Source organism: Anopheles arabiensis, chromosome 2, assembly GCF_016920715.1.
Source record: "Anopheles arabiensis isolate DONGOLA chromosome 2, AaraD3, whole genome shotgun sequence".
NCBI classification, from domain to species: domain Eukaryota; kingdom Metazoa; phylum Arthropoda; class Insecta; order Diptera; family Culicidae; genus Anopheles; species Anopheles arabiensis.
The window spans coordinates 77,038,328-77,063,410 of NC_053517.1; the positions used below are offsets into that span (position 1 = coordinate 77,038,328).

At 46.4% G+C, this 25,083-nt stretch overlaps 50 non-coding genes across 50 annotated transcripts; all 50 read right to left on the minus strand.

The window, feature by feature from the left end:
- Positions 1–345: 345 nt before the first annotated feature.
- On the minus strand, positions 346–464 carry LOC120898929. Its single transcript, XR_005738737.1, has one exon. It is a non-coding gene; the product is annotated as a 5S ribosomal RNA (ribosomal RNA).
- Positions 465–843: 379 nt separating this feature from the next.
- LOC120898930 lies at positions 844–962 on the minus strand. The gene has a single exon (XR_005738738.1). It is a non-coding gene; the product is annotated as a 5S ribosomal RNA (ribosomal RNA).
- A 377-nt stretch (positions 963–1,339) lies between these two features.
- Positions 1,340–1,458, minus strand: LOC120898932. The gene has a single exon (XR_005738740.1). It is a non-coding gene; the product is annotated as a 5S ribosomal RNA (ribosomal RNA).
- Positions 1,459–1,837: 379 nt separating this feature from the next.
- LOC120898933 lies at positions 1,838–1,956 on the minus strand. The gene has a single exon (XR_005738741.1). It is a non-coding gene; the product is annotated as a 5S ribosomal RNA (ribosomal RNA).
- A 350-nt stretch (positions 1,957–2,306) lies between these two features.
- LOC120898934 lies at positions 2,307–2,425 on the minus strand. The gene has a single exon (XR_005738742.1). It is a non-coding gene; the product is annotated as a 5S ribosomal RNA (ribosomal RNA).
- Positions 2,426–2,804: 379 nt separating this feature from the next.
- LOC120898935 lies at positions 2,805–2,923 on the minus strand. Its single transcript, XR_005738743.1, has one exon. It is a non-coding gene; the product is annotated as a 5S ribosomal RNA (ribosomal RNA).
- Positions 2,924–3,300: 377 nt separating this feature from the next.
- Positions 3,301–3,419, minus strand: LOC120898936. The gene has a single exon (XR_005738744.1). It is a non-coding gene; the product is annotated as a 5S ribosomal RNA (ribosomal RNA).
- A 376-nt stretch (positions 3,420–3,795) lies between these two features.
- On the minus strand, positions 3,796–3,914 carry LOC120898937. The gene has a single exon (XR_005738745.1). It is a non-coding gene; the product is annotated as a 5S ribosomal RNA (ribosomal RNA).
- A 379-nt stretch (positions 3,915–4,293) lies between these two features.
- Positions 4,294–4,412, minus strand: LOC120898938. Its single transcript, XR_005738747.1, has one exon. It is a non-coding gene; the product is annotated as a 5S ribosomal RNA (ribosomal RNA).
- A 378-nt stretch (positions 4,413–4,790) lies between these two features.
- Positions 4,791–4,909, minus strand: LOC120898939. Its single transcript, XR_005738748.1, has one exon. It is a non-coding gene; the product is annotated as a 5S ribosomal RNA (ribosomal RNA).
- Positions 4,910–5,295: 386 nt separating this feature from the next.
- On the minus strand, positions 5,296–5,414 carry LOC120898940. Its single transcript, XR_005738749.1, has one exon. It is a non-coding gene; the product is annotated as a 5S ribosomal RNA (ribosomal RNA).
- A 379-nt stretch (positions 5,415–5,793) lies between these two features.
- Positions 5,794–5,912, minus strand: LOC120898941. Its single transcript, XR_005738750.1, has one exon. It is a non-coding gene; the product is annotated as a 5S ribosomal RNA (ribosomal RNA).
- Positions 5,913–6,290: 378 nt separating this feature from the next.
- Positions 6,291–6,409, minus strand: LOC120898943. Its single transcript, XR_005738752.1, has one exon. It is a non-coding gene; the product is annotated as a 5S ribosomal RNA (ribosomal RNA).
- A 383-nt stretch (positions 6,410–6,792) lies between these two features.
- LOC120898945 lies at positions 6,793–6,911 on the minus strand. Its single transcript, XR_005738753.1, has one exon. It is a non-coding gene; the product is annotated as a 5S ribosomal RNA (ribosomal RNA).
- A 382-nt stretch (positions 6,912–7,293) lies between these two features.
- LOC120898946 lies at positions 7,294–7,412 on the minus strand. The gene has a single exon (XR_005738754.1). It is a non-coding gene; the product is annotated as a 5S ribosomal RNA (ribosomal RNA).
- Positions 7,413–7,789: 377 nt separating this feature from the next.
- LOC120898947 lies at positions 7,790–7,908 on the minus strand. Its single transcript, XR_005738755.1, has one exon. It is a non-coding gene; the product is annotated as a 5S ribosomal RNA (ribosomal RNA).
- Positions 7,909–8,288: 380 nt separating this feature from the next.
- On the minus strand, positions 8,289–8,407 carry LOC120898948. The gene has a single exon (XR_005738756.1). It is a non-coding gene; the product is annotated as a 5S ribosomal RNA (ribosomal RNA).
- Positions 8,408–8,789: 382 nt separating this feature from the next.
- On the minus strand, positions 8,790–8,908 carry LOC120898949. Its single transcript, XR_005738757.1, has one exon. It is a non-coding gene; the product is annotated as a 5S ribosomal RNA (ribosomal RNA).
- Positions 8,909–9,286: 378 nt separating this feature from the next.
- Positions 9,287–9,405, minus strand: LOC120898950. The gene has a single exon (XR_005738758.1). It is a non-coding gene; the product is annotated as a 5S ribosomal RNA (ribosomal RNA).
- Positions 9,406–9,784: 379 nt separating this feature from the next.
- Positions 9,785–9,903, minus strand: LOC120898951. The gene has a single exon (XR_005738759.1). It is a non-coding gene; the product is annotated as a 5S ribosomal RNA (ribosomal RNA).
- Positions 9,904–10,284: 381 nt separating this feature from the next.
- LOC120898952 lies at positions 10,285–10,403 on the minus strand. The gene has a single exon (XR_005738760.1). It is a non-coding gene; the product is annotated as a 5S ribosomal RNA (ribosomal RNA).
- A 381-nt stretch (positions 10,404–10,784) lies between these two features.
- LOC120898953 lies at positions 10,785–10,903 on the minus strand. Its single transcript, XR_005738761.1, has one exon. It is a non-coding gene; the product is annotated as a 5S ribosomal RNA (ribosomal RNA).
- A 377-nt stretch (positions 10,904–11,280) lies between these two features.
- Positions 11,281–11,399, minus strand: LOC120898955. The gene has a single exon (XR_005738763.1). It is a non-coding gene; the product is annotated as a 5S ribosomal RNA (ribosomal RNA).
- Positions 11,400–11,776: 377 nt separating this feature from the next.
- On the minus strand, positions 11,777–11,895 carry LOC120898956. The gene has a single exon (XR_005738764.1). It is a non-coding gene; the product is annotated as a 5S ribosomal RNA (ribosomal RNA).
- A 382-nt stretch (positions 11,896–12,277) lies between these two features.
- Positions 12,278–12,396, minus strand: LOC120898957. Its single transcript, XR_005738765.1, has one exon. It is a non-coding gene; the product is annotated as a 5S ribosomal RNA (ribosomal RNA).
- Positions 12,397–12,776: 380 nt separating this feature from the next.
- LOC120898958 lies at positions 12,777–12,895 on the minus strand. The gene has a single exon (XR_005738766.1). It is a non-coding gene; the product is annotated as a 5S ribosomal RNA (ribosomal RNA).
- Positions 12,896–13,274: 379 nt separating this feature from the next.
- Positions 13,275–13,393, minus strand: LOC120898959. The gene has a single exon (XR_005738767.1). It is a non-coding gene; the product is annotated as a 5S ribosomal RNA (ribosomal RNA).
- Positions 13,394–13,773: 380 nt separating this feature from the next.
- LOC120898960 lies at positions 13,774–13,892 on the minus strand. The gene has a single exon (XR_005738768.1). It is a non-coding gene; the product is annotated as a 5S ribosomal RNA (ribosomal RNA).
- Positions 13,893–14,272: 380 nt separating this feature from the next.
- LOC120898961 lies at positions 14,273–14,391 on the minus strand. The gene has a single exon (XR_005738769.1). It is a non-coding gene; the product is annotated as a 5S ribosomal RNA (ribosomal RNA).
- Positions 14,392–14,774: 383 nt separating this feature from the next.
- LOC120898962 lies at positions 14,775–14,893 on the minus strand. Its single transcript, XR_005738770.1, has one exon. It is a non-coding gene; the product is annotated as a 5S ribosomal RNA (ribosomal RNA).
- Positions 14,894–15,270: 377 nt separating this feature from the next.
- LOC120898963 lies at positions 15,271–15,389 on the minus strand. Its single transcript, XR_005738771.1, has one exon. It is a non-coding gene; the product is annotated as a 5S ribosomal RNA (ribosomal RNA).
- Positions 15,390–15,770: 381 nt separating this feature from the next.
- LOC120898964 lies at positions 15,771–15,889 on the minus strand. Its single transcript, XR_005738772.1, has one exon. It is a non-coding gene; the product is annotated as a 5S ribosomal RNA (ribosomal RNA).
- Positions 15,890–16,270: 381 nt separating this feature from the next.
- Positions 16,271–16,389, minus strand: LOC120898966. The gene has a single exon (XR_005738774.1). It is a non-coding gene; the product is annotated as a 5S ribosomal RNA (ribosomal RNA).
- Positions 16,390–16,764: 375 nt separating this feature from the next.
- LOC120898967 lies at positions 16,765–16,883 on the minus strand. Its single transcript, XR_005738775.1, has one exon. It is a non-coding gene; the product is annotated as a 5S ribosomal RNA (ribosomal RNA).
- A 383-nt stretch (positions 16,884–17,266) lies between these two features.
- LOC120898968 lies at positions 17,267–17,385 on the minus strand. The gene has a single exon (XR_005738776.1). It is a non-coding gene; the product is annotated as a 5S ribosomal RNA (ribosomal RNA).
- A 384-nt stretch (positions 17,386–17,769) lies between these two features.
- LOC120898969 lies at positions 17,770–17,888 on the minus strand. Its single transcript, XR_005738777.1, has one exon. It is a non-coding gene; the product is annotated as a 5S ribosomal RNA (ribosomal RNA).
- Positions 17,889–18,268: 380 nt separating this feature from the next.
- LOC120898970 lies at positions 18,269–18,387 on the minus strand. The gene has a single exon (XR_005738778.1). It is a non-coding gene; the product is annotated as a 5S ribosomal RNA (ribosomal RNA).
- Positions 18,388–18,768: 381 nt separating this feature from the next.
- On the minus strand, positions 18,769–18,887 carry LOC120898971. Its single transcript, XR_005738779.1, has one exon. It is a non-coding gene; the product is annotated as a 5S ribosomal RNA (ribosomal RNA).
- A 379-nt stretch (positions 18,888–19,266) lies between these two features.
- On the minus strand, positions 19,267–19,385 carry LOC120898972. Its single transcript, XR_005738780.1, has one exon. It is a non-coding gene; the product is annotated as a 5S ribosomal RNA (ribosomal RNA).
- A 379-nt stretch (positions 19,386–19,764) lies between these two features.
- Positions 19,765–19,883, minus strand: LOC120898973. Its single transcript, XR_005738781.1, has one exon. It is a non-coding gene; the product is annotated as a 5S ribosomal RNA (ribosomal RNA).
- Positions 19,884–20,262: 379 nt separating this feature from the next.
- On the minus strand, positions 20,263–20,381 carry LOC120898974. The gene has a single exon (XR_005738782.1). It is a non-coding gene; the product is annotated as a 5S ribosomal RNA (ribosomal RNA).
- Positions 20,382–20,761: 380 nt separating this feature from the next.
- Positions 20,762–20,880, minus strand: LOC120898975. The gene has a single exon (XR_005738783.1). It is a non-coding gene; the product is annotated as a 5S ribosomal RNA (ribosomal RNA).
- Positions 20,881–21,263: 383 nt separating this feature from the next.
- Positions 21,264–21,382, minus strand: LOC120898977. Its single transcript, XR_005738785.1, has one exon. It is a non-coding gene; the product is annotated as a 5S ribosomal RNA (ribosomal RNA).
- Positions 21,383–21,761: 379 nt separating this feature from the next.
- On the minus strand, positions 21,762–21,880 carry LOC120898978. Its single transcript, XR_005738786.1, has one exon. It is a non-coding gene; the product is annotated as a 5S ribosomal RNA (ribosomal RNA).
- A 377-nt stretch (positions 21,881–22,257) lies between these two features.
- Positions 22,258–22,376, minus strand: LOC120898979. The gene has a single exon (XR_005738787.1). It is a non-coding gene; the product is annotated as a 5S ribosomal RNA (ribosomal RNA).
- Positions 22,377–22,757: 381 nt separating this feature from the next.
- On the minus strand, positions 22,758–22,876 carry LOC120898980. The gene has a single exon (XR_005738788.1). It is a non-coding gene; the product is annotated as a 5S ribosomal RNA (ribosomal RNA).
- Positions 22,877–23,254: 378 nt separating this feature from the next.
- Positions 23,255–23,373, minus strand: LOC120898981. The gene has a single exon (XR_005738789.1). It is a non-coding gene; the product is annotated as a 5S ribosomal RNA (ribosomal RNA).
- Positions 23,374–23,756: 383 nt separating this feature from the next.
- On the minus strand, positions 23,757–23,875 carry LOC120898982. Its single transcript, XR_005738790.1, has one exon. It is a non-coding gene; the product is annotated as a 5S ribosomal RNA (ribosomal RNA).
- A 376-nt stretch (positions 23,876–24,251) lies between these two features.
- On the minus strand, positions 24,252–24,371 carry LOC120899225. The gene has a single exon (XR_005739030.1). It is a non-coding gene; the product is annotated as a 5S ribosomal RNA (ribosomal RNA).
- Positions 24,372–24,750: 379 nt separating this feature from the next.
- LOC120898983 lies at positions 24,751–24,869 on the minus strand. The gene has a single exon (XR_005738791.1). It is a non-coding gene; the product is annotated as a 5S ribosomal RNA (ribosomal RNA).
- Between the last annotated feature and the right edge of the window lie 214 nt (positions 24,870–25,083).

Genomic DNA, 25,083 nt, shown 5'->3' on the forward strand with positions numbered 1-25,083 from the left:
GCCCGCCGCTAACACGCAACATAAACCAACGTCACACCGCCGTCCAACGTTCAAATCTAATGTGGAATTCATCTTTTCTGCAGCCTCCACAAGTCACAGGGCACAAGCTACAGTGCAGTGGTTGTTTGAGAAAAAGTATGTTCGACCACAGTTCCCCACTCCAACATGTGCTACGAAGGGCTATAAATAGAACAACATCGCCCTTCGAGGGAAGCGTTAGAAGGAGCAACAATTCATCCAAAAGGAACTTTTTCACAGCGTACTGGGATGACCACAAGGACGATGGATACATTCCATGCGACCAAACACATCCCCGATGAGGCTGAGAAAAGCAAAAGGTGAAGATGCCAACGACACATGGTTTTCCCAAGTGGTCACCCACCTAAGTACTAGCCATGCCCGATGTTGCTTAACTTCGGTGATCGGACGAGAACCGGTGTTTTCAACATGGTATGGTCGTTGACAACCATGCCCGCCGCTAACACGCAACATAAACCAACGTCACACCGCCGTCTAACGTTCAAATCTAATGTGGAATTCATCTTTTCTGCAGTCTCCACAAGTCACAGGACACAAGCTTCAGTGCTTTTCACACAATAAAACACATTTTCAATAGTGGTTGTTTGAGAAAAAGTATGTTCGACCACAGTTCCCCACTCCAACATATGCTACGCAGGGCTATAAATAGAACAACATCGCCCTTCGAGGGAAGCGTTAGAAGAAGGAAAGAATTCATCCAAAAGGAACTTTTTACAGCGTACTGGGATGACCACAAGGACGATGGATACATTCCATGCGACCAAACACATCCCCGATGAGGCTGAGAAAAGCAAAAGGTGAAGATGCCAACGACACATGGTTTTCCCAAGTGGTCACCCACCTAAGTACTAGCCATGCCCGATGTTGCTTAACTTCGGTGATCGGACGAGAACCGGTGTTTTCAACATGGTATGGTCGTTGACAACCATGCCCGCCGCTAACACGCAACATAAACCAACGTCACACCGCCGTCCAACGTTCAAATCTAATGTGGAATTCATCTTTTCTGCAGCCTCCACAAGTCACAGGGCACAAGCTACAGTGCTTTTTACACAATAAATTATACCTTCATGAGTGGTTGTTTGAGAAAAAGTATGTTCGACCACAGTTCCCCACTCCAACATATGCTACGAAGGGCTATAAATAGAACAACATCGCCCTTCGAGGGAAGCGTTAGAAGGAAACAATTCATCCAAAGGAACTTTTTCACAGCGTACTGGGATGACCACAAGGACGATGGATACATTCCATGCGACCAAACACATCCCCGATGAGGCTGAGAAAAGCAAAAAGGTGAAGATGCCAACGACACATGGTTTTCCCAAGTGGTCACCCACCTAAGTACTAGCCATGCCCGATGTTGCTTAACTTCGGTGATCGGACGAGAACCGGTGTTTTCAACATGGTATGGTCGTTGACAACCATGCCCGCCGCTAACACGCAACATAAACCAACGTCACACCGCCGTCTAACGTTCAAATCTAATGTGGAATTCATCTTTTCTGCAGCCTCCACAAGTCACAGGACACAAGCTTCGATGCTTTTCACACAATAAATTACATTTTCAATGAGTGGTTGTTTGAGAAAAAGTATGTTCGACCACAGTTCCCCCACTCCAACATATGCTACGCAGGGCTATAAATAGAACAACATCGCCCTTCGAGGGAAGCGTTAGAAGGAAACAATTCATCCAAAAGGAACTTTTTTACAGCGTACTGGGATGACCACAAGGACGATGGATACATTCCATGCGACCAAACACATCCCCGATGAGGCTGAGAAAAGCAAAAGGTGAAGATGCCAACGACACATGGTTTTCCCAAGTGGTCACCCACCTAAGTACTAGCCATGCCCGATGTTGCTTAACTTCGGTGATCGGACGAGAACCGGTGTTTTCAACATGGTATGGTCGTTGACAACCATGCCCGCCGCTAACACGCAACATAAACCAACGTCACACCGCCGTCTAACGTTCAAATCTAGTGTGGAATTCATCTTTCTGCAGTCTCCACAAGTCACAGGACACAAGCTTCAGTGCTTTTCACACAATAAAACACATTTTCAATAGTGGTTGTTTGAGAAAAGTATGTTCGACCACAGTTCCCCACTCCAACATATGCTACGCAGGGCTATAAATAGAACAACATCGCCCTTCGAGGGAAGCGTTAGAAGAAGGAAAGAATTCATCGATGACCACAAGGACGATGGATACATTCCATGCGACCAAACACATCCCCGATGAGGCTGAGAAAAGCAAAAGGTGAAGATGCCAACGACACATGGTTTTCCCAAGTGGTCACCCACCTAAGTACTAGCCATGCCCGATGTTGCTTAACTTCGGTGATCGGACGAGAACCGGTGTTTTCAACATGGTATGGTCGTTGACAACCATGCCCGCCGCTAACACGCAACATAAACCAACGTCACACCGCCGTCCAACGTTCAAATCTAATGTGGAATTCATCTTTTCTGCAGCCTCCACAAGTCACAGGGCTCAAGCTACAGTGCTTTTTACACAATAAATTATATCTTCATGAGTGGTTGTTTGAGAAAAAGTATGTTCGACCACAGTTCCCCACTCCAACATGTGCTACGAAGGGCTATAAATAGAACAACATCGCCCTTCGAGGGAAGCGTTAGAAGGAGCAACAATTCATCCAAAAGGAACTTTTTCACAGCGTACTGGGATGACCACAAGGACGATGGATACATTCCATGCGACCAAACACATCCCCGATGAGGCTGAGAAAAGCAAAAGGTGAAGATGCCAACGACACATGGTTTTCCCAAGTGGTCACCCACCTAAGTACTAGCCATGCCCGATGTTGCTTAACTTCGGTGATCGGACGAGAACCGGTGTTTTCAACATGGTATGGTCGTTGACAACCATGCCCGCCGCTAACACGCAACATAAACCAACGTCACACCGCCGTCTAACGTTCAAATCTAATGTGGAATTCATCTTTTCTGCAGCCTCCACAAGTCACAGGGCTCAAGCTACAGTGCTTTTTACACAATTAATTATATCTTCATGAGTGGTTGTTTGAGAAAAAGTATGTTCGACCACAGTTCCCCACTCCAACATATGCTACGAAGGGCTATAAATAGAACAACATCGCCCTTCGAGGGAAGCGTTAGAAGAGCAACAATTCATCCAAAGGAACTTTTTCACAGCGTACTGGGATGACCACAAGGACGATGGATACATTCCATGCGACCAAACACATCCCCGATGAGGCTGAGAAAAGCAAAAGGTGAAGATGCCAACGACACATGGTTTTCCCAAGTGGTCACCCACCTAAGTACTAGCCATGCCCGATGTTGCTTAACTTCGGTGATCGGACGAGAACCGGTGTTTTCAACATGGTATGGTCGTTGACAACCATGCCCGCCGCCAACACGCAACATAAACCAACGTCACACCGCCGTCTAACGTTCAAATCTAATGTGGAATTCATCTTTTCTGCAGCCTCCACAAGTCACAGGACACAAGCTTCAGTGCTTTTCACACAATAAAACACATCTTCCAGAGTGGTTGTTTGAGAAAAAGTATGTTCGACCACAGTTCCCCACTCCAACATGCTACGCAGGGCTATAAATAGAACAACATCGCCCTTCGAGGGAAGCGTTAGAAGAAGGAAACAATTCATCCAAAGGAACTTTTCACAGCGTACTGGGATGACCACAAGGACGATGGATACATTCCATGCGACCAAACACATCCCCGATGAGGCTGAGAAAAGCAAAAGGTGAAGATGCCAACGACACATGGTTTTCCCAAGTGGTCACCCACCTAAGTACTAGCCATGCCCGATGTTGCTTAACTTCGGTGATCGGACGAGAACCGGTGTTTTCAACATGGTATGGTCGTTGACAACCATGCCCGCCGCTAACACGCAACATAAACCAACGTCACACCGCCGTCTAACGTTCAAATCTAATGTGGAATTCATCTTTTCTGCAGCCTCCACAAGTCACAGGGCACAAGCTACAGTGCTTTTACACAATAAAACACATTTTCATGAGTGGTTGTTTGAGAAAAAGTATGTTCGACCACAGTTCCCCACTCCAACATATGCTACGCAGGGCTATAAATAGAACAACATCGCCCTTCGAGGGAAGCGTTAGAAGAAGGAAACAATTCATCCAAAAGGAACTTTTTCACAGCGTACTGGGATGACCACAAGGACGATGGATACATTCCATGCGACCAAACACATCCCCGATGAGGCTGAGAAAAGCAAAAGGTGAAGATGCCAACGACACATGGTTTTCCCAAGTGGTCACCCACCTAAGTACTAGCCATGCCCGATGTTGCTTAACTTCGGTGATCGGACGAGAACCGGTGTTTTCAACATGGTATGGTCGTTGACAACCATGCCCGCCGCTAACACGCAACATAAACCAACGTCACACCGCCGTCTAACGTTCAAATCTAGTGTGGAATTCATCTTTTCTGCAGTCTCCACAAGTCACAGGGCACAAGCTACAGTGCTTTTACACAATAAATTACATTTTCATGAGTGGTTGTTTGAGAAAAAGTATGTTCGACCACAGTTCCCCACTCCAACATATGCTACGCAGGGCTATAAATAGAACAACATCGCCCTTCGAGGGAAGCGTTAGAAGAAGGAAAGAATTCATCCAAAGGAACTTTTTCACAGCGTACTGGGATGACCACAAGGACGATGGATACATTCCATGCGACCAAACACATCCCCGATGAGGCTGAGAAAAGCAAAAGGTGAAGATGCCAACGACACATGGTTTTCCCAAGTGGTCACCCACCTAAGTACTAGCCATGCCCGATGTTGCTTAACTTCGGTGATCGGACGAGAACCGGTGTTTTCAACATGGTATGGTCGTTGACAACCATGCCCGCCGCTAACACGCAACATAAACCAACGTCACACCGCCGTCTAACGTTCAAATCTAGTGTGGAATTCATCTTTTCTGCAGCCTCCACAAGTCACAGGACACAAGCTACAGTGCTTTTTACACAATAAATTATATCTTCATGAGTGGTTGTTTGAGAAAAAGTATGTTCGACCACAGTTCCCCCACTCCACTCCAACATATGCTACGCAGGGCTATAAATAGAACAACATCGCCCTTCGAGGGAAGCGTTAGAAGAAGGAAAGAATTCATCCAAAAGAACTTTTTTCACAGCGTACTGGGATGACCACAAGGACGATGGATACATTCCATGCGACCAAACACATCCCCGATGAGGCTGAGAAAAGCAAAAGGTGAAGATGCCAACGACACATGGTTTTCCCAAGTGGTCACCCACCTAAGTACTAGCCATGCCCGATGTTGCTTAACTTCGGTGATCGGACGAGAACCGGTGTTTTCAACATGGTATGGTCGTTGACAACCATGCCCGCCGCTAACACGCAACATAAACCAACGTCACACCGCCGTCTAACGTTCAAATCTAATGTGGAATTCATCTTTTCTGCAGCCTCCACAAGTCACAGGGCTCAAGCTACAGTGCTTTTCACACAATAAAACACATCTTCATGAGTGGTTGTTTGAGAAAAAGTATGTTCGACCACAGTTCCCCACTCCAACATATGCTACGAAGGGCTATAAATAGAACAACATCGCCCTTCGAGGGAAGCGTTAGAAAGAGGAACAATTCATCCAAAAGGAACTTTTTCACAGCGTACTGGGATGACCACAAGGACGATGGATACATTCCATGCGACCAAACACATCCCCGATGAGGCTGAGAAAAGCAAAAGGTGAAGATGCCAACGACACATGGTTTTCCCAAGTGGTCACCCACCTAAGTACTAGCCATGCCCGATGTTGCTTAACTTCGGTGATCGGACGAGAACCGGTGTTTTCAACATGGTATGGTCGTTGACAACCATGCCCGCCGCTAACACGCAACATAAACCAACGTCACACCGCCGTCTAACGTTCAAATCTAATGTGGAATTCATCTTTTCTGCAGCCTCCACAAGTCACAGGGCTCAAGCTACAGTGCTTTTACACAATAAATTATATCTTCATGAGTGGTTGTTTGAGAAAAAGTATGTTCGACCACAGTTCCCCACTCCAACATATGCTACGAAGGGCTATAAATAGAACAACATCGCCCTTCGAGGGAAGCGTTAGAAGAAGGAACGAATTCATCCAAAGGAACTTTTTCACAGCGTACTGGGATGACCACAAGGACGATGGATACATTCCATGCGACCAAACACATCCCCGATGAGGCTGAGAAAAGCAAAAGGTGAAGATGCCAACGACACATGGTTTTCCCAAGTGGTCACCCACCTAAGTACTAGCCATGCCCGATGTTGCTTAACTTCGGTGATCGGACGAGAACCGGTGTTTTCAACATGGTATGGTCGTTGACAACCATGCCCGCCGCTAACACGCAACATAAACCAACGTCACACCGCCGTCTAACGTTCAAATCTAATGTGGAATTCATCTTTTCTGCAGCCTCCACAAGTCACAGGGCACAAGCTACCAGTGCTTTTCACACAACAAAACACATCTTCAATGAGTGGTTGTTTGAGAAAAAGTATGTTCGACCACAGTTCCCCACTCCAACATATGCTACGAAGGGCTATAAATAGAACAACATCGCCCTTCGAGGGAAAGCGTTGGAAGAAGGAAACAATTCATCCAAAAGGAACTTTTTCACAGCGTACTGGGATGACCACAAGGACGATGGATACATTCCATGCGACCAAACACATCCCCGATGAGGCTGAGAAAAGCAAAAGGTGAAGATGCCAACGACACATGGTTTTCCCAAGTGGTCACCCACCTAAGTACTAGCCATGCCCGATGTTGCTTAACTTCGGTGATCGGACGAGAACCGGTGTTTTCAACATGGTATGGTCGTTGACAACCATGCCCGCCGCTAACACGCAACATAAACCAACGTCACACCGCCGTCTAACGTTCCAAATCTAGTGTGGAATTCATCTTTTCTGCAGCCTCCACAAGTCACAGGGCACAAGCTACAGTGCTTTTTACACAATAAAACACATCTTCATGAGTGGTTGTTTGAGAAAAAGTATGTTCGACCACAGTTCCCCACTCCAACATATGCTGCGAAGGGCTATAAATAGAACAACATCGCCCTTCGAGGGAAGCGTTAGAAGAAGGAAAGAATTCATCCAAAAGGAACTTTTTCACAGCGTACTGGGATGACTACAAGGACGATGGATACATTCCATGCGACCAAACACATCCCCGATGAGGCTGAGAAAAGCAAAAAGGTGAAGATGCCAACGACACATGGTTTTCCCAAGTGGTCACCCACCTAAGTACTAGCCATGCCCGATGTTGCTTAACTTCGGTGATCGGACGAGAACCGGTGTTTTCAACATGGTATGGTCGTTGACAACCATGCCCGCCGCTAACACGCAACATAAACCAACGTCACACCGCCGTCTAACGTTCAAATCTAGTGTGGAATTCATCTTTTCTGCAGCCTCCACAAGTCACAGGGCACAAGCTACAGTGCTTTTTACACAATAAAACACATCTTCATGAGTGGTTGTTTGAGAAAAAGTATGTTCGACCACAGTTCCCCACTCCAACATATGCTACGAAGGGCTATAAATAGAACAACATCGCCCTTCGAGGGAAGCGTTAGAAGAGGAACAATTCATCCAAAGGAACTTTTTCACAGCGTACTGGGATGACCACAAGGACGATGGATACATTCCATGCGACCAAACACATCCCCGATGAGGCTGAGAAAAGCAAAAGGTGAAGATGCCAACGACACATGGTTTTCCCAAGTGGTCACCCACCTAAGTACTAGCCATGCCCGATGTTGCTTAACTTCGGTGATCGGACGAGAACCGGTGTTTTCAACATGGTATGGTCGTTGACAACCATGCCCGCCGCTAACACGCAACATAAACCAACGTCACACCGCCGTCTAACGTTCAAATCTAGTGTGGAATTCATCTTTTCTGCAGTCTCCACAAGTCACAGGGCACAAGCTACAGTGCTTTTCACACAATAAATTACATCTTCAATGAGTGGTTGTTTGAGAAAAAGTATGTTCGACCACAGTTCCCCACTCCAACATATGCTACGCAGGGCTATAAATAGAACAACATCGCCCTTCGAGGGAAGCGTTAGAAGAGGAAATAATTCATCCAAAAGGAACTTTTTCACAGCGTACTGGGATGACCACAAGGACGATGGATACATTCCATGCGACCAAACACATCCCCGATGAGGCTGAGAAAAGCAAAAGGTGAAGATGCCAACGACACATGGTTTTCCCAAGTGGTCACCCACCTAAGTACTAGCCATGCCCGATGTTGCTTAACTTCGGTGATCGGACGAGAACCGGTGTTTTCAACATGGTATGGTCGTTGACAACCATGCCCGCCGCTAACACGCAACATAAACCAACGTCACACCGCCGTCTAACGTTCAAATCTAGTGTGGAATTCATCTTTTCTGCGGGGCCTCCACAAGTCACAGGGCACAAGCTACAGTGCTTTTCACACAATAAAATACATCTTCAATGAGTGGTTGTTTGAGAAAAAGTATGTTCGACCACAGTTCCCCACTCCAACATATGCTACGAAGGGCTATAAATAGAACAACATCGCCCTTCGAGGGAAGCGTTAGAAGAGGAAACAATTCATCCAAAAGGAACTTTTTCACAGCGTACTGGGATGACCACAAGGACGATGGATACATTCCATGCGACCAAACACATCCCCGATGAGGCTGAGAAAAGCAAAAGGTGAAGATGCCAACGACACATGGTTTTCCCAAGTGGTCACCCACCTAAGTACTAGCCATGCCCGATGTTGCTTAACTTCGGTGATCGGACGAGAACCGGTGTTTTCAACATGGTATGGTCGTTGACAACCATGCCCGCCGCTAACACGCAACATAAACCAACGTCACACCGCCGTCTAACGTTCAAATCTAGTGTGGAATTCATCTTTTCTGCAGTCTCCACAAGTCACAGGCTCAAGCTACAGTGCTTTTTACACAATAAATTATATCTTCATGAGTGGTTGTTTGAGAAAAAGTATGTTCGACCACAGTTCCCCACTCCAACATATGCTACGAAGGGCTATAAATAGAACAACATCGCCCTTCGAGGGAAGCGTTAGAAGAGGAACGAATTCATCCAAAAGGAACTTTTTCACAGCGTACTGGGATGACCACAAGGACGATGGATACATTCCATGCGACCAAACACATCCCCGATGAGGCTGAGAAAAGCAAAAGGTGAAGATGCCAACGACACATGGTTTTCCCAAGTGGTCACCCACCTAAGTACTAGCCATGCCCGATGTTGCTTAACTTCGGTGATCGGACGAGAACCGGTGTTTTCAACATGGTATGGTCGTTGACAACCATGCCCGCCGCTAACACGCAACATAAACCAACGTCACACCGCCGTCTAACGTTCAAATCTAATGTGGAATTCATCTTTTCTGCAGCCTCCACAAGTCACAGGGCTCAAGCTACAGTGCTTTTTACACAATAAATTATATCTTCATGAGTGGTTGTTTGAGAAAAAGTATGTTCGACCACAGTTCCCCACTCCAACATATGCTACGAAGGGCTATAAATAGAACAACATCGCCCTTCGAGGGAAGCGTTAGAAGAGGAAACAATTCATCCAAAAGGAACTTTTTCACAGCGTACTGGGATGACCACAAGGACGATGGATACATTCCATGCGACCAAACACATCCCCGATGAGGCTGAGAAAAGCAAAAGGTGAAGATGCCAACGACACATGGTTTTCCCAAGTGGTCACCCACCTAAGTACTAGCCATGCCCGATGTTGCTTAACTTCGGTGATCGGACGAGAACCGGTGTTTTCAACATGGTATGGTCGTTGACAACCATGCCCGCCGCTAACACGCAACATAAACCAACGTCACACCGCCGTCTAACGTTCAAATCTAATGTGGAATTCATCTTTTCTGCAGCCTCCACAAGTCACAGTGCTCAAGCTACAGTGCTTTTACACAATAAATTATATCTTCATGAGTGGTTGTTTGAGAAAAAGTATGTTCGACCACAGTTCCCCCACTCCAACATGTGCTACGAAGGGCTATAAATAGAACAACATCGCCCTTCGAGGGAAGCGTTAGAAGAAGGAAACAATTCATCCAAAAGGAACTTTTTCACAGCGTACTGAGATGACCACAAGGACGATGGATACATTCCATGCGACCAAACACATCCCCGATGAGGCTGAGAAAAGCAAAAAGGTGAAGATGCCAACGACACATGGTTTTCCCAAGTGGTCACCCACCTAAGTACTAGCCATGCCCGATGTTGCTTAACTTCGGTGATCGGACGAGAACCGGTGTTTTCAACATGGTATGGTCGTTGACAACCATGCCCGCCGCTAACACGCAACATAAACCAACGTCACACCGCCGTCTAACGTTCAAATCTAATGTGGAATTCATCTTTTCTGCAGCCTCCACAAGTCACAGGGCTCAAGCTACAGTGCTTTTTACACAATAAATTATATCTTCGCGGAGTGGTTGTTTGAGAAAAAGTATGTTCGACCACAGTTCCCCACTCCAACATGTGCTACGAAGGGCTATAAATAGAACAACATCGCCCTTCGAGGGAAGCGTTAGAAGAAGGAAAGAATTCATCCAAAAGGAACTTTTTCACAGCGTACTGGGATGACCACAAGGACGATGGATACATTCCATGCGACCAAACACATCCCCGATGAGGCTGAGAAAAGCAAAAGGTGAAGATGCCAACGACACATGGTTTTCCCAAGTGGTCACCCACCTAAGTACTAGCCATGCCCGATGTTGCTTAACTTCGGTGATCGGACGAGAACCGGTGTTTTCAACATGGTATGGTCGTTGACAACCATGCCCGCCGCTAACACGCAACATAAACCAACGTCACACCGCCGTCTAACGTTCAAATCTAATGTGGAATTCATCTTTTCTGCAGCCTCCACAAGTCACAGGGCACAAGCTACAGTGCTTTTACACAATAAAACACATCTTCAATGAGTGGTTGTTTGAGAAAAGTATGTTCGACCACAGTTCCCCACTCCAACATATGCTACGAAGGGCTATAAATAGAACAACATCGCCCTTCGAGGAAAGCGTTAGAAGAGGAAACAATTCATCCAAAGGAACTTTTTCACAGCGTACTGGGATGACCACAAGGACGATGGATACATTCCATGCGACCAAACACATCCCCGATGAGGCTGAGAAAAGCAAAAGGTGAAGATGCCAACGACACATGGTTTTCCCAAGTGGTCACCCACCTAAGTACTAGCCATGCCCGATGTTGCTTAACTTCGGTGATCGGACGAGAACCGGTGTTTTCAACATGGTATGGTCGTTGACAACCATGCCCGCCGCTAACACGCAACATAAACCAACGTCACACCGCCGTCTAACGTTCAAATCTAATGTGGAATTCATCTTTTCTGCAGCCTCCACAAGTCACAGGGCACAAGCTACAGTGCTTTTCACACAATAAATTATATCTTCATGAGTGGTTGTTTGAGAAAAGTATGTTCGACCACAGTTCCCCACTCCAACATATGCTACGAAGGGCTATAAATAGAACAACATCGCCCTTCGAGGGAAGCGTTAGAAGAGGAAAGAATTCATCCAAAGGAACTTTTTCACAGCGTACTGGGATGACCACAAGGACGATGGATACATTCCATGCGACCAAACACATCCCCGATGAGGCTGAGAAAAGCAAAAGGTGAAGATGCCAACGACACATGGTTTTCCCAAGTGGTCACCCACCTAAGTACTAGCCATGCCCGATGTTGCTTAACTTCGGTGATCGGACGAGAACCGGTGTTTTCAACATGGTATGGTCGTTGACAACCATGCCCGCCGCTAACACGCAACATAAACCAACGTCACACCGCCGTCTAACGTTCAAATCTAATGTGGAATTCATCTTTTCTGCAGCCTCCACAAGTCACAGGGCACAAGCTACAGTGCTTTTCACACAATAAAACACATCTTCAGTAGAGTGGTTGTTTGAGAAAAAGTATGTTCGACCACAGTTCCCCACTCCAACATATGCTACGAAGGGCTATAAATAGAACAACATCGCCCTTCGAGGGAAGCGTTAGAAGAAGGAAAGAATTCATCCAAAAGGAACTTTTTCACAGCGTACTGGGATGACCACAAGGACGATGGATACATTCCATGCGACCAAACACATCCCCGATGAGGCTGAGAAAAGCAAAAGGTGAAGATGCCAACGACACATGGTTTTCCCAAGTGGTCACCCACCTAAGTACTAGCCATGCCCGATGTTGCTTAACTTCGGTGATCGGACGAGAACCGGTGTTTTCAACATGGTATGGTCGTTGACAACCATGCCCGCCGCTAACACGCAACATAAACCAACGTCACACCGCCGTCTAACGTTCAAATCTAATGTGGAATTCATCTTTTCTGCAGCCTCCACAAGTCACAGGACACAAGCTTCAGTGCTTTTTACACAATAAACACATCTTCAATGAGTGGTTGTTTGAGAAAAAGTATGTTCGACCACAGTTCCCCACTCCAACATATGCTACGAAGGGCTATAAATAGAACAACATCGCCCTTCGAGGGAAGCGTTAGAAGAAGGAAACAATTCATCCAAAAGGAACTTTTTCACAGCGTACTGGGATGACCACAAGGACGATGGATACATTCCATGCGACCAAACACATCCCCGATGAGGCTGAGAAAAGCAAAAGGTGAAGATGCCAACGACACATGGTTTTCCCAAGTGGTCACCCACCTAAGTACTAGCCATGCCCGATGTTGCTTAACTTCGGTGATCGGACGAGAACCGGTGTTTTCAACATGGTATGGTCGTTGACAACCATGCCCGCCGCTAACACGCAACATAAACCAACGTCACACCGCCGTCTAACGTTCAAATCTAATGTGGAATTCATCTTTTCTGCAGCCTCCACAAGTCACAGGGCTCAAGCTTCAGTGCTTTTACACAATAAATTATATCTTCATGAGTGGTTGTTTGAGAAAAAGTATGTTCGACCACAGTTCCCCACTCCAACATATGCTACGAAGGGCTATAAATAGAACAACATCGCCCTTCGAGGGAAGCGTTAGAAGAAGGAAACAATTCATCCAAAAGGAACTTTTTCACAGCGTACTGGGATGACCACAAGGACGATGGATACATTCCATGCGACCAAACACATCCCCGATGAGGCTGAGAAAAGCAAAAGGTGAAGATGCCAACGACACATGGTTTTCCCAAGTGGTCACCCACCTAAGTACTAGCCATGCCCGATGTTGCTTAACTTCGGTGATCGGACGAGAACCGGTGTTTTCAACATGGTATGGTCGTTGACAACCATGCCCGCCGCTAACACGCAACATAAACCAACGTCACACCGCCGTCTAACGTTCAAATCTAATGTGGAATTCATCTTTTCTGCAGCCTCCACAAGTCACAGGGCTCAAGCTACAGTGCTTTTCACACAATAAAACACATCTTCATGAGTGGTTGTTTGAGAAAAAGTATGTTCGACCACAGTTCCCCACTCCAACATATGCTACGAAGGGCTATAAATAGAACAACATCGCCCTTCGAGGGAAGCGTTAGAAGAAGGAAACAATTCATCCAAAAGGAACTTTTTCACAGCGTACTGGGATGACCACAAGGACGATGGATACATTCCATGCGACCAAACACATCCCCGATGAGGCTGAGAAAAGCAAAAGGTGAAGATGCCAACGACACATGGTTTTCCCAAGTGGTCACCCACCTAAGTACTAGCCATGCCCGATGTTGCTTAACTTCGGTGATCGGACGAGAACCGGTGTTTTCAACATGGTATGGTCGTTGACAACCATGCCCGCCGCTAACACGCAACATAAACCAACGTCACACCGCCGTCTAACGTTCAAATCTAATGTGGAATTCATCTTTTCTGCAGCCTCCACAAGTCACAGGGCACAAGCTACAGTGCTTTTACACAATAAATTACATTTTCATGAAGTGGTTGTTTGAGAAAAAGTATGTTCGACCACAGTTCCCCACTCCAACATATGCTACGAAGGGCTATAAATAGAACAACATCGCCCTTCGAGGGAAGCGTTAGAAGAAGGAAACAATTCATCCAAAAGGAACTTTTTCACAGCGTACTGGGATGACCACAAGGACGATGGATACATTCCATGCGACCAAACACATCCCCGATGAGGCTGAGAAAAGCAAAAGGTGAAGATGCCAACGACACATGGTTTTCCCAAGTGGTCACCCACCTAAGTACTAGCCATGCCCGATGTTGCTTAACTTCGGTGATCGGACGAGAACCGGTGTTTTCAACATGGTATGGTCGTTGACAACCATGCCCGCCGCTAACACGCAACATAAACCAACGTCACACCGCCGTCTAACGTTCAAATCTAGTGTGGAATTCATCTTTTCTGCAGCCTCCACAAGTCACAGGGCACAAGCTACAGTGCTTTTCACACAATAAAACATTACATCTTCATGAGTGGTTGTTTGAGAAAAAGTATGTTCGACCACAGTTCCCCACTCCAACATATGCTACCGAGGGCTATAAATAGAACAACATCGCCCTTCGAGGGAAGCGTTAGAAGAAGGAAAGAATTCATCCAAAAGGAACTTTTTCACAGCGTACTGGGATGACCACAAGGACGATGGATACATTCCATGCGACCAAACACATCCCCGATGAGGCTGAGAAAAGCAAAAGGTGAAGATGCCAACGACACATGGTTTTCCCAAGTGGTCACCCACCTAAGTACTAGCCATGCCCGATGTTGCTTAACTTCGGTGATCGGACGAGAACCGGTGTTTTCAACATGGTATGGTCGTTGACAACCATGCCCGCCGCTAACACGCAACATAAACCAACGTCACACCGCCGTCTAACGTTCAAATCTAATGTGGAATTCATCTTTTCTGCAGCCTCCACAAGTCACAGGGCACAAGCTACAGTGCTTTTCACACAATAAATTATATCTTCATGAGTGGTTGTTTGAGAAAAGTATGTTCGACCACAGTTCCCCACTCCAACATATGCTACGAAGGGCTATAAATAGAACAACATCGCCCTTCGAGGGAAGCGTTAGAAGAGGAAACAATTCATCCAAAGGAACTTTTTCACAGCGTACTGGGATGACCACAAGGACGATGGATACATTCCATGCGACCAAACACATCCCCGATGAGGCTGAGAAAAGCAAAAGGTGAAGATGCCAACGACACATGGTTTTCCCAAGTGGTCACCCACCTAAGTACTAGCCATGCCCGATGTTGCTTAACTTCGGTGATCGGACGAGAACCGGTGTTTTCAACATGGTATGGTCGTTGACAACCATGCCCGCCGCTAACACGCAACATAAACCAACGTCACACCGCCGTCTAACGTTCAAATCTAATGTGGAATTCATCTTTTCTGCAGCCTCCACAAGTCACAGGGCTCAAGCTACAGTGCTTTTCACACAATAAAGTACATCTTCATGAGTGGTTGTTTGAGAAAAAGTATGTTCGACCACAGTTCCCCCACTCCAACATATGCTACGCAGGGCTATAAATAGAACAACATCGCCCTTCGAGGGAAGCGTTAGAAGAAGGAAAGAATTCATCCAAAAGGAACTTTTTCACAGCGTACTGGGATGACCACAAGGACGATGGATACATTCCATGCGACCAAACACATCCCCGATGAGGCTGAGAAAAGCAAAAGGTGAAGATGCCAACGACACATGGTTTTCCCAAGTGGTCACCCACCTAAGTACTAGCCATGCCCGATGTTGCTTAACTTCGGTGATCGGACGAGAACCGGTGTTTTCAACATGGTATGGTCGTTGACAACCATGCCCGCCGCTAACACGCAACATAAACCAACGTCACACCGCCGTCTAACGTTCAAATCTAATGTGGAATTCATCTTTTCTGCAGCCTCCACAAGTCACAGGGCTCAAGCTACAGTGCTTTTACACAATAAAACACATCTTCAATGAGTGGTTGTTTGAGAAAAAGTATGTTCGACCACAGTTCCCCACTCCAACATATGCTGCGAAGGGCTATAAATAGAACAACATCGCCCTTCGAGGGAAGCGTTAGGAAGAAGGAAACAATTCATCCAAAAGGAACTTTTTCACAGCGTACTGGGATGACCACAAGGACGATGGATACATTCCATGCGACCAAACACATCCCCGATGAGGCTGAGAAAAGCAAAAGGTGAAGATGCCAACGACACATGGTTTTCCCAAGTGGTCACCCACCTAAGTACTAGCCATGCCCGATGTTGCTTAACTTCGGTGATCGGACGAGAACCGGTGTTTTCAACATGGTATGGTCGTTGACAACCATGCCCGCCGCTAACACGCAACATAAACCAACGTCACACCGCCGTCTAACGTTCAAATCTAATGTGGAATTCATCTTTTCTGCAGCCTCCACAAGTCACAGGGCACAAGCTACAGTGCTTTTACACAATAAAACACATTTCAACTGAGTGGTTGTTTGAGAAAAAGTATGTTCGACCACAGTTCCCCACTCCAACATGTGCTACTGAGGGCTATAAATAGAACAACATCGCCCTTCGAGGGGAGAAGACGGAAAAGAATTCATCCAAAAGGAACTTTTTCACAGCGTACTGGGATGACCACAAGGACGATGGATACATTCCATGCGACCAAACACATCCCCGATGAGGCTGAGAAAAGCAAAAGGTGAAGATGCCAACGACACATGGTTTTCCCAAGTGGTCACCCACCTAAGTACTAGCCATGCCCGATGTTGCTTAACTTCGGTGATCGGACGAGAACCGGTGTTTTCAACATGGTATGGTCGTTGACAACCATGCCCGCCGCTAACACGCAACATAAACCAACGTCACACCGCCGTCTAACGTTCAAATCTAATGTGGAATTCATCTTTTCTGCAGCCTCCACAAGTCACAGGGCTCAAGCTACAGTGCTTTTCACACAATAAAGTGTACATCTTCATGAGTGGTTGTTTGAGAAAAAGTATGTTCGACCACAGTTCCCCACTCCAACATGTGCTGCGAAGGGCTATAAATAGAACAACATCGCCCTTCGAGGAAAGCGTTGGAAGAAGAGAAACAATTCATCCAAAAGGAACTTTTTCACAGCGTACTGGGATGACCACAAGGACGATGGATACATTCCATGCGACCAAACACATCCCCGATGAGGCTGAGAAAAGCAAAAGGTGAAGATGCCAACGACACATGGTTTTCCCAAGTGGTCACCCACCTAAGTACTAGCCATGCCCGATGTTGCTTAACTTCGGTGATCGGACGAGAACCGGTGTTTTCAACATGGTATGGTCGTTGACAACCATGCCCGCCGCTAACACGCAACATAAACCAACGTCACACCGCCGTCTAACGTTCAAATCTAATGTGGAATTCATCTTTTCTGCAGCCTCCACAAGTCACACAGGGCTCAAGCTACCAGTGCTTTTTACACAATAAAACACATTTTCAATAGTGGTTGTTTGAGAAAAAGTATGTTCGACCACAGTTCCCCCACTCCAACATATGCTACGCAGGGCTATAAATAGAACAACATCGCCCTTCGAGGGAAGCGTTGGAAGAAGGAAAGAATTCATCCAAAAGGAACTTTTTCACAGCGTACTGGGATGACCACAAGGACGATGGATACATTCCATGCGACCAAACACATCCCCGATGAGGCTGAGAAAAGCAAAAGGTGAAGATGCCAACGACACATGGTTTTCCCAAGTGGTCACCCACCTAAGTACTAGCCATGCCCGATGTTGCTTAACTTCGGTGATCGGACGAGAACCGGTGTTTTCAACATGGTATGGTCGTTGACAACCATGCCCGCCGCTAACACGCAACATAAACCAACGTCACACCGCCGTCTAACGTTCAAATCTAATGTGGAATTCATCTTTTCTGCAGCCTCCACAAGTCACAGGGCTCAAGCTACAGTGCTTTTACACAATAAAACACATCTTCATGAGTGGTTGTTTGAGAAAAAGTATGTTCGACCACAGTTCCCCCACTCCAACATGTGCTGCGAAGGGCTATAAATAGAACAACATCGCCCTTCGAGGGAAGCGTTAGAAGAAGGAAAGAATTCATCCAAAAGGAACTTTTTCACAGCGTACTGGGATGACCACAAGGACGATGGATACATTCCATGCGACCAAACACATCCCCGATGAGGCTGAGAAAAGCAAAAGGTGAAGATGCCAACGACACATGGTTTTCCCAAGTGGTCACCCACCTAAGTACTAGCCATGCCCGATGTTGCTTAACTTCGGTGATCGGACGAGAACCGGTGTTTTCAACATGGTATGGTCGTTGACAACCATGCCCGCCGCTAACACGCAACATAAACCAACGTCACACCGCCGTCTAACGTTCAAATCTAATGTGGAATTCATCTTTTCTGCAGCCTCCACAAGTCACAGGGCTCAAGCTACAGTGCTTTTTCACACAATTAAACCACATCTTCATGAGTGGTTGTTTGAGAAAAAGTATGTTCGACCACAGTTCCCCACTCCAACATATGCTACGAAGGGCTATAAATAGAACAACATCGCCCTTCGAGGGAAGCGTTAGAAGAAGGAAAGAATTCATCCAAAGGAACTTTTTCACAGCGTACTGGGATGACCACAAGGACGATGGATACATTCCATGCGACCAAACACATCCCCGATGAGGCTGAGAAAAGCAAAAGGTGAAGATGCCAACGACACATGGTTTTCCCAAGTGGTCACCCACCTAAGTACTAGCCATGCCCGATGTTGCTTAACTTCGGTGATCGGACGAGAACCGGTGTTTTCAACATGGTATGGTCGTTGACAACCATGCCCGCCGCTAACACGCAACATAAACCAACGTCACACCGCCGTCTAACGTTCAAATCTAATGTGGAATTCATCTTTTCTGCAGCCTCCACAAGTCACAGGGCTCAAGCTACAGTGCTTTTCACACAATAAAACACATCTTCATAGTGGTTGTTTGAGAAAAGTATGTTCGACCACAGTTCCCCCACTCCAACATGTGCTACGAAGGGCTATAAATAGAACAACATCGCCCTTCGAGGGAAGCGTTAGAAGAAGGAAAGAATTCATCCAAAAGGAACTTTTTCACAGCGTACTGGGATGACCACAAGGACGATGGATACATTCCATGCGACCAAACACATCCCCGATGAGGCTGAGAAAAGCAAAAGGTGAAGATGCCAACGACACATGGTTTTCCCAAGTGGTCACCCACCTAAGTACTAGCCATGCCCGATGTTGCTTAACTTCGGTGATCGGACGAGAACCGGTGTTTTCAACATGGTATGGTCGTTGACAACCATGCCCGCCGCTAACACGCAACATAAACCAACGTCACACCGCCGTCTAACGTTCAAATCTAATGTGGAATTCATCTTTTCTGCAGCCTCCACAAGTCACAGGGCACAAGCTACAGTGCTTTTCACACAAAAACACATCTTCAATGAGTGGTTGTTTGAGAAAAAGTATGTTCGACCACAGTTCCCCACTCCAACATATGCTACGAAGGGCTATAAATAGAACAACATCGCCCTTCGAGGGAAGCGTTAGAAGAAGGAAAGAATTCATCCAAAAGGAACTTTTTCACAGCGTACTGGGATGACCACAAGGACGATGGATACATTCCATGCGACCAAACACATCCCCGATGAGGCTGAGAAAAGCAAAAGGTGAAGATGCCAACGACACATGGTTTTCCCAAGTGGTCACCCACCTAAGTACTAGCCATGCCCGATGTTGCTTAACTTCGGTGATCGGACGAGAACCGGTGTTTTCAACATGGTATGGTCGTTGACAACCATGCCCGCCGCTAACACGCAACATAAACCAACGTCACACCGCCGTCTAACGTTCAAATCTAATGTGGAATTCATCTTTTCTGCCGTCTCCACAGTCACAGGGCACAAGCTACAATGCTTTTCGCACAACAAAACACATCTTCAATAGTGGTTGTTTGAGAAAAAGTATGTTCGACCACAGTTCCCCCACTCCAACATATGCTACGAAGGGCTATAAATAGAACAACATCGCCTTTTGAGGGAAGCGTTAGAAGAAGGAAAGAATTCATCCAAAGGAACTTTTTCACAGCGTACTGGGATGACCACAAGGACGATGGATACATTCCATGCGACCAAACACATCCCCGATGAGGCTGAGAAAAGCAAAAGGTGAAGATGCCAACGACACATGGTTTTCCCAAGTGGTCACCCACCTAAGTACTAGCCATGCCCGATGTTGCTTAACTTCGGTGATCGGACGAGAACCGGTGTTTTCAACATGGTATGGTCGTTGACAACCATGCCCGCCGCTAACACGCAACATAAACCAACGTCACACCGCCGTCTAACGTTCAAATCTAATGTGGAATTCATCTTTTCTGCAGCCTCCACAAGTCACAGACACAAGCTTCAGTGCTTTTCACACAATAAAACACATCTTCATGAGTGGTTGTTTGAGAGAAAAGTATGTTCGACCACAGTTCCCCACTCCAACATATGCTACGCAGGGCTATAAATAGAACAACATCGCTCTTTGAGGGAAGCATTAGAAGAAGGAAAGAATTCATCCAAAAGGAACTTTTTCACAGCGTACTGGGATGACCACAAGGACGATGGATACATTCCATGCGACCAAACACATCCCCGATGAGGCTGAGAAAAGCAAAAGGTGAAGATGCCAACGACACATGGTTTTCCCAAGTGGTCACCCACCTAAGTACTAGCCATGCCCGATGTTGCTTAACTTCGGTGATCGGACGAGAACCGGTGTTTTCAACATGGTATGGTCGTTGACAACCATGCCCGCCGCTAACACGCAACATAAACCAACGTCACACCGCCGTCTAACGTTCAAATCTAATGTGGAATTCATCTTTTCTGCAGCCTTCACAAGTCACAGGGCACAAGCTACAGTGCTTTTCACACAATAAAACACATCTTCAATAGTGGTTGTTTGAGAAAAAGTATGTTCGACCACAGTTCCCCACTCCAACATATGCTACCGAGGGCTATAAATAGAACAACATCGCTCTTTTTGAGGGAAGCGTTAGAAGAAGGAAAGAATTCATCCAAAAAAGAACTTTTTCACAGCGTACTGGGATGACCACAAGGACGATGGATACATTCCATGCGACCAAACACATCCCCGATGAGGCTGAGAAAAGCAAAAGGTGAAGATGCCAACGACACATGGTTTTCCCAAGTGGTCACCCACCTAAGTACTAGCCATGCCCGATGTTGCTTAACTTCGGTGATCGGACGAGAACCGGTGTTTTCAACATGGTATGGTCGTTGACAACCATGCCCGCCGCTAACACGCAACATAAACCAACGTCACACCGCCGTCTAACGTTCAAATCTAATGTGGAATTCATCTTTTCTGAAGCCTCCACAAGTCACAGGGCACAAGCTACAGTGCTTTTACACAATAAAACACATCTTCATGAGTGGTTGTTTGAGAAAAAGTATGTTCGACCACAGTTCCCCACTCCAACATATGCTACGAAGGGCTATAAATAGAACAACATCGCCCTTCGAGGGAAGCGTTAGAAGAAGGAAAGAATTCATCCAAAAGGAACTTTTTCACAGCGTACTGGGATGACCACAAGGACGATGGATACATTCCATGCGACCAAACACATCCCCGATGAGGCTGAGAAAAGCAAAAGGTGAAGATGCCAACGACACATGGTTTTCCCAAGTGGTCACCCACCTAAGTACTAGCCATGCCCGATGTTGCTTAACTTCGGTGATCGGACGAGAACCGGTGTTTTCAACATGGTATGGTCGTTGACAACCATGCCCGCCGCTAACACGCAACATAAACCAACGTCACACCGCCGTCTAACGTTCAAATCTAATGTGGAATTCATCTTTTCTGCAGCCTCCACAAGTCACAGGCTCAAGCTACAGTGCTTTTCACACAATAAAACACATCTTCTTAGTGGTTGTTTGAGAAAAAGTATGTTCGACCACAGTTCCCCACTCCAACATATGCTACGAAGGGCTATAAATAGAACAACATCGCCCTTCGAGGGAAGCGTTAGAAGAGGAAAGAATTCATCCAAAAGGAACTTTTTCACAGCGTACTGGGATGACCACAAGGACGATGGATACATTCCATGCGACCAAACACATCCCCGATGAGGCTGAGAAAAGCAAAAGGTGAAGATGCCAACGACACATGGTTTTCCCAAGTGGTCACCCACCTAAGTACTAGCCATGCCCGATGTTGCTTAACTTCGGTGATCGGACGAGAACCGGTGTTTTCAACATGGTATGGTCGTTGACAACCATGCCCGCCGCTAACACGCAACATAAACCAACGTCACACCGCCGTCTAACGTTCAAATCTAATGTGGAATTCATCTTTTCTGCAGCCTCCACAAGTCACAGGGCACAAGCTACAGTGCTTTTCACACAATAAAACACATTTTCAATAGTGGTTGTTTGAGAAAAAGTATGTTCGACCACAGTTCCCCACTCCAACATATGCTACGAAGGGCTATAAATAGAACAACATCGCCCCTTTGAGGGAAGCATTAGAAGAAGGAAAGAATTCATCCAAAAGGAACTTTTTCACAGCGTACTGGGATGACCACAAGGACGATGGATACATTCCATGCGACCAAACACATCCCCGATGAGGCTGAGAAAAGCAAAAGGTGAAGATGCCAACGACACATGGTTTTCCCAAGTGGTCACCCACCTAAGTACTAGCCATGCCCGATGTTGCTTAACTTCGGTGATCGGACGAGAACCGGTGTTTTCAACATGGTATGGTCGTTGACAACCATGCCCGCCGCTAACACGCAACATAAACCAACGTCACACCGCCGTCTAACGTTCAAATCTAATGTGGAATTCATCTTTTCTGCAGCCTCCACAAGTCACAGGCACAAGCTACAGTGCTTTTCACACAACAAACACATCTTCAATGAGTGGTTGTTTGAGAAAAAGTATGTTCGACCACAGTTCCCCACTCCAACATATGCTACGAAGGGCTATAAATAGAACAACATCGCCCTTCGAGGGAAGCGTTAGAAGAAGGAAAGAATTCATCCAAAGGAACTTTTTCACAGCGTACTGGGATGACCACAAGGACGATGGATACATTCCATGCGACCAAACACATCCCCGATGAGGCTGAGAAAAGCAAAAGGTGAAGATGCCAACGACACATGGTTTTCCCAAGTGGTCACCCACCTAAGTACTAGCCATGCCCGATGTTGCTTAACTTCGGTGATCGGACGAGAACCGGTGTTTTCAACATGGTATGGTCGTTGACAACCATGCCCGCCGCTAACACGCAACATAAACCAACGTCACACCGCCGTCTAACGTTCAAATCTAATGTGGAATTCATCTTTTCTGCAGCCTCCACAAGTCACAGGACACAAGCTTCAGTGCTTTTCACACAATAAAACACATCTTCTTAATAGGTGATTGTTTGAGAAAAGTATGTTCGACCACAGTTCCCCACTCCAACATATGCTACGAAGGGCTATAAATAGAACAACATCGCCTTTTGAGGGAAGCGTTAGAAGAAGGAAAGAATTCATCCAAAAAGAACTTTTTCACAGCGTACTGGGATGACCACAAGGACGATGGATACATTCCATGCGACCAAACACATCCCCGATGAGGCTGAGAAAAGCAAAAAGGTGAAGATGCCAACGACACATGGTTTTCCCAAGTGGTCACCCACCTAAGTACTAGCCATGCCCGATGTTGCTTAACTTCGGTGATCGGACGAGAACCGGTGTTTTCAACATGGTATGGTCGTTGACAACCATGCCCGCCGCTAACACGCAACATAAACCAACGTCACACCGCCGTCTAACGTTCAAATCTAATGTGGAATTCATCTTTTCTGCAGCCTCCACAAGTCACAGGACACAAGCTTCAGTGCTTTTCACACAAAAACACATTTTCAATAGTGATGTTTGCAGAAAAGTATGTTCGACCACAGTTCCCCACTCCAACATATGCTACGAAGGGCTATAAATAGAACAACATCGCCCTTCGAGGGAAGCGTTAGAAGAAGGAAAGAATTCATCCAAAGGAACTTTTTCACAGCGTACTGGGATGACCACAAGGACGATGGATACATTCCATGCGACCAAACACATCCCCGATGAGGCTGAGAAAAGCAAAAGGTGAAGATGCCAACGACACATGGTTTTCCCAAGTGGTCACCCACCTAAGTACTAGCCATGCCCGATGTTGCTTAACTTCGGTGATCGGCCCGAAAACCGGTGTTTTCAACATGGTATGGTCGTTGACAACCATGCCCGCCGCTAACACGCAACATAAACCAACGTCACACCGCCGTCTAACGTTCAAATCTAATGTGGAATTCATCTTTTCTGCAGCCTCCACAAGTCACAGGGCACAAGCTACAGTGCTTTTCACACAATAAAACACATTTTCAATAGTGGTTGTTTGAGAAAAAGTATGTTCGACCACAGTTCCCCACTCCAACATATGCTACGAAGGGCTATAAATAGAACAACATCGCCCTTCGAGGGAAGCGTTAGAAGAAGGAAAGAATTCATCCAAAGGAACTTTTTCACAGCGTACTGGGATGACCACAAGGACGATGGATACATTCCATGCGACCAAACACATCCCCGATGAGGCTGAGAAAAGCAAAAGGTGAAGATGCCAACGACACATGGTTTTCCCAAGTGGTCACCCACCTAAGTACTAGCCATGCCCGATGTTGCTTAACTTCGGTGATCGGACGAGAACCGGTGTTTTCAACATGGTATGGTCGTTGACAACCATGCCCGCCGCTAACACGCAACATAAACCAACGTCACACCGCCGTCTAACGTTCAAATCTAATGTGGAATTCATCTTTTCTGCAGCCTCCACAAGTCACAGGCACAAGCTACAGTGCTTTTCACACAATAAACACATTTTCATGAGTGGTTGTTTGAGAAAAAGTATGTTCGACCACAGTTCCCCACTCCAACATATGCTACGAAGGGCT